General features: G+C 42.0%; 1 non-coding gene across 1 annotated transcript; it reads left to right on the top strand.

Annotated features, from left to right (window-relative positions):
• The first annotated feature begins 3,689 nt into the window (after positions 1–3,689).
• On the top strand, positions 3,690–3,796 carry LOC112535746. Its single transcript, XR_003079826.1, has one exon. It is a non-coding gene; the product is annotated as a small nucleolar RNA R71 (small nucleolar RNA).
• Positions 3,797–4,351: the final 555 nt, after the last annotated feature.

The following is a 4,351-nucleotide window of genomic DNA, read 5'->3' as shown; positions in this document are numbered from 1 at the left end:
CTAGCGCTCAGGCCACTTATAGCTTTACCAATGGCAAGAGCGGTCTCCCTCTTAGCCGGGTCTAGCATAAACTCATTAAAGTCCCAAAAATTTTGGGGCACTCCCCTTCTAGTTGAGTCTTCAGCATTGGCATTAGTAGTGTCAGCAGTAAGTTTAGGGGCAACTATAGCTAGGTAAATAGCATCGGAAGGATTAGCTGGTGCAATGGCAACAGTAGGTGGGGCATGGTTAGCTCTTCCCAAATCAGACCCCTCAAATCGTCAATGAGTCGACGTTCTTGAGAATCTCAATATCTTGATCGTTAGCTCTCTTATTGGACATTTCAGATGTAGCTTCAATAGCTTGGTGTCTTGATCTTTCAAGATGCTCTAACATAACCCATATTCTCAGAGAAATAGGCACTCTTTCTAATCTCCCATTATCTTGCCTCTTCTAACCCACATGAGAATCTATATGGCTAAAGAAACAAGGATTAGTATGACGCGTGCGATGCGTGAGATGCATGATGCACGTGCAATGCACAAAGACAGAAAAAAGGAAAAGGGTTAGCACACACAATAATATATAGTTCATCATTCCAACCTTATTATTGCCGCACACGGTTCATGGTAGGTCTTTCTTCCCTAGAATTTTGGGTCTGAGCTTCATGTCAATAAGAATAGTAGGCTCAATATGCATGCCATAAGGTCTCAACATAGAGTTAAAACAAACAAGACAATAGCGAGTATCAAGGTCGTATTCCCTAGGGAACGGGTGAACCTAAAGCTACTACTGTACTAAGTGTTATCTAACCTTAAGAAAATGGTGAAAGGTTAACTAAACTATAAACTAGAAATGATGAAATGCGAAAGTAAAATGCCAAACAAACTGAAAAGATAATGAAGCAAACACAAGAAGAAAGCAAACCCAAAGAGGACCTATTAGCGATAGAATTACTAAAGGTGATTATCTTGATTACCAAACTGATTACCCGTGCCTGAATCCTAGAATAAACTCGGATCCTCTCTCGAGCTCACCGTGTTCCTAACTCTAGAAACTAAATGTTGGAATCTCTGTCTAACAATTAATCTCAAAATAGCATTAAGATTTGATTCAAGTCTGTTAAGAGTTGTTAATCCTAAATCCGGCTAGCCAATTAACCTTATCTCTAAGTGTTATTAACCAGTTCTTGCTTAATCAAGTTCCAAATTGTAGGGGCAGGTGAAAGTCATCTTCTCTTGGTCTTCAGGTGCAATTAGAATATGGAAATAACTTGAAAAGCCATCAAGAAAATAGTAAAACATTTGTCCTCCCAATCTCTCTAACATCTGATCAATGAAAGGAAGAGGGAAGTGATCCTTCCAAGTTGCATCATTAAGCCTCCTATAATCAATGCAAACCGAAAGCCTGTTGCCATCCGTGTGGGTATCAGCTCATCCTTCTCATTGTGAACTACTGTCATGCCTCCTTTCTTCGGCACAACCTGCACAGGGCTCACCCAAGAACTGTCAGAAATAGGATAAATCAAACCTGCATCAAGGAGCTTAATTACCTCCTTTTTCACTACTTCCTTCATATTTGGGTTAAGCCGCCTCTGTGGCTGAACTACTGGTCTATAGCTATCCTCCATCAAAATCTTGTGAGAATAGATACTAGGGTTGATCCTGGAAATGTCAGCAATCTTGAAGGCAAAGGCCTTCTTATACATCTTGAGGGAGTCTAAAGTCATATTTCACTCCTCAGAAATCAAATCTGCTGCAACAATCACAAGCAACTTTTCTACCTCATCCAAAAATCCATAGCTCAAGTGCTTAGGTAATTCCTTCAATTATAAGACCGGGGGGTCCTCGAAAGAAGACTTTACCTTTTGCACTCCTGACCTGTCAAGAGAAAGAAATGGGTCAGTAGAACAGCTAGGCTCAGTAGCCAATAAACTAGCGAGCTGCTCCAACACTTGCTCATTGGAAAGCTCCTCCTCATCTCCTTGTAATGCTACAAAGGATCATCAAGCAATATTTCCTGCAAATATGATTCAACCACATCATCCAGAATATCCACAGAGAACACAACATCATCATAGTCTAAAGAATGTCTCATAGTAGTAGCTAAGTCGAAGGTAATAGTCTCATCATCTACCCTAAGCTGAAGCTTTCTATCACAAACATCTATAACAGCCCTAGATGTTGCAAGAAAAGGTCTACCTAGGATCAAAGGCACACAGTACTCTCACCTTCCATGTCCATAACTATAAAATCAATAGGAAAAATAAACCTGTCTACCTTAACAAGCACATCCTCAATAATACCCCTAGGCATCTTAACAGTCCTATCAGCTAACTGAATGCTCATCTTAGTGGGCTTAGGTTCACTCAAACCTAACTTATCAAACAAACTAGCGGGTATCAAATTAATACTAGCTCCTAAATCAGCCAATGCACCACTAATAGGCAAATCACCAATAATGCAGGGAATAGTAAAACTCCTTAGATCTCTCCTTTTGAGTGGCAGCTTATTCTGAAGAATAGCTTAACACTCTTTATTCAAAGTTACTACTCCCAAATCCTCCAGCTTCCTTTTGTTGCTCAAAATTTTCTTGAAGAACTTGGCATACTTCGACATCTGCGAAATAGCTTCAATAAAAGGTAGGCTAATACGCATTGTTTAAACAAGTCAAGGAACTTACCAAACTGCTTATCAACCTTCTCCTGCTTAAGTCGAGTAGGGTAGGGGACTGGTGGTTGGTACTCTTTCACAGGGCTCTTCTGCCTGTCATCCACTTTCTCTGCTTCTATCACCTCAGGCTCTGGCTCCTTCCTACTTGGCTCATCCTGCATAGAAACATCATCATCATCAGCTAATGGTTAAGAACTAGATAACTGCTTACCTGATCGTAAGGTGATAGCCTTGTAATGCTCCCTCGGGTTTGACTCTGTAATGCTAGGGAGCGCTCCTTGTTGCCTCTCAGACAACGTGTTAAAAATCTGTCCAATCTGACTCTCCAAGTTCTGAATGGATGCCTGCTGATTTCTAAGAGCACTGTCAGTCTACTAGAACCTCGTCTCAGTAGACGTGACAAACTTCATCATCAGCTCCTCTAAGTTAGATTTCTTCTCGGCTAGTGGAGGAAGTTGTGATGGTCTAGTCTGCTGCTGCTGCTGTAGTGGCTACTGATGCAGTCTCTGAAAGCCTGGTGGACCCTGGGTGTTGTTATTTGTGGAACTGAAGTTTGGATGATTACGCCACCCTCGGTAGTAAGTGTTGCTGTATGGGTTCCCTTACTACATCGGGCCATTGCCCATATAATCTACCTGCTCAAGGTTAGTGGATAAAACAGAAGAGGAAGAAGGAACATAAGTACTAGCAAACAAACCTCCCGCATTACGGTTTGCACTGAAATGCGGGCCACCGCAAAACTCATAGCTGTTCTGAGTTGCATGGGCTGGCATCTGGAGCTGGTCGATCTTCTTAGCCAATAGCTCCACCTGAGCTGCCAAGGCTGCTATAGAATGTAACTGATTGACCACTCCCTGCCTCACTAGTCGGCTCCTAGAAGACTACCACTGATAATTGTTCATGGCCATCTCCTCGATCAAGTTCTGAGCCTGCTCGGGCGTCTTACTGTTCAGCGCCCCTCCTGCTGCTGCATTAACCATCTGTCTAGTAGCAAGGTTCAAACCACTGTAAAATGCTTGAGCCTGCATCTAAACTAGTAGACCATGGTGTGGACAGCATCTTAACAAGTCCTTGTACCTCTCCCAAGCATTATACATGCTCTCGTAGTCCATTTGCATAAAAGAAGAAATGTCATTCCTCAATTTAGCAGTCTTAGCTGGAGGAAAGTACTTGTAAAGAAATTTCTTAGCCAAAGAATTTCAAGTAGTGATAGTGTTCGGTGGAAGGGACTGCAACCATCTCTTTACTTTATCCCTCAAAGAAAATAGAAACAACCTCGGCCGAATGGCATCATCAGTAGTTTCGTTTATCTTGAAGGTATCATATATCTCCAAGAAGTTAGCAATATGAGCATTAGGATCCTCGCTCGGCAACCCTCCAAACTAAACACTATTTTGAACCATCTGAATCACGTTCGGCTTGATTTTGAAGTTGTTAGCTGCCACCAGCGGTTTGAGTATACTCGTATGTGTCCCAACCAATGATCATCTAGCAAACTTGTATATCATTCTGTTGGCATCTGCCGCAGCATTTTCGTTGTGATTCTCCATCCCTATTGGTCTATCAACAGGTATCTCAACCTCAATCTCCTCCTCTACCAATAGCATACGCTTCCTCAAAAGTCTAAGGGATCGCTCTAGATTCGACAAGAGCTCTACAAGATTAGAGCTAGAGCTCGTGGTCATAAACTACCTGAAATA

The sequence above is a fragment of the Ricinus communis genome, chromosome 6, assembly GCF_019578655.1.
Source record: "Ricinus communis isolate WT05 ecotype wild-type chromosome 6, ASM1957865v1, whole genome shotgun sequence".
NCBI classification, from domain to species: Eukaryota; Viridiplantae; Streptophyta; class Magnoliopsida; order Malpighiales; family Euphorbiaceae; genus Ricinus; species Ricinus communis.
The sequence above is the reverse complement of the archived record's forward strand: the minus strand, read 5'-3'. Positions and strand labels throughout refer to the sequence as shown.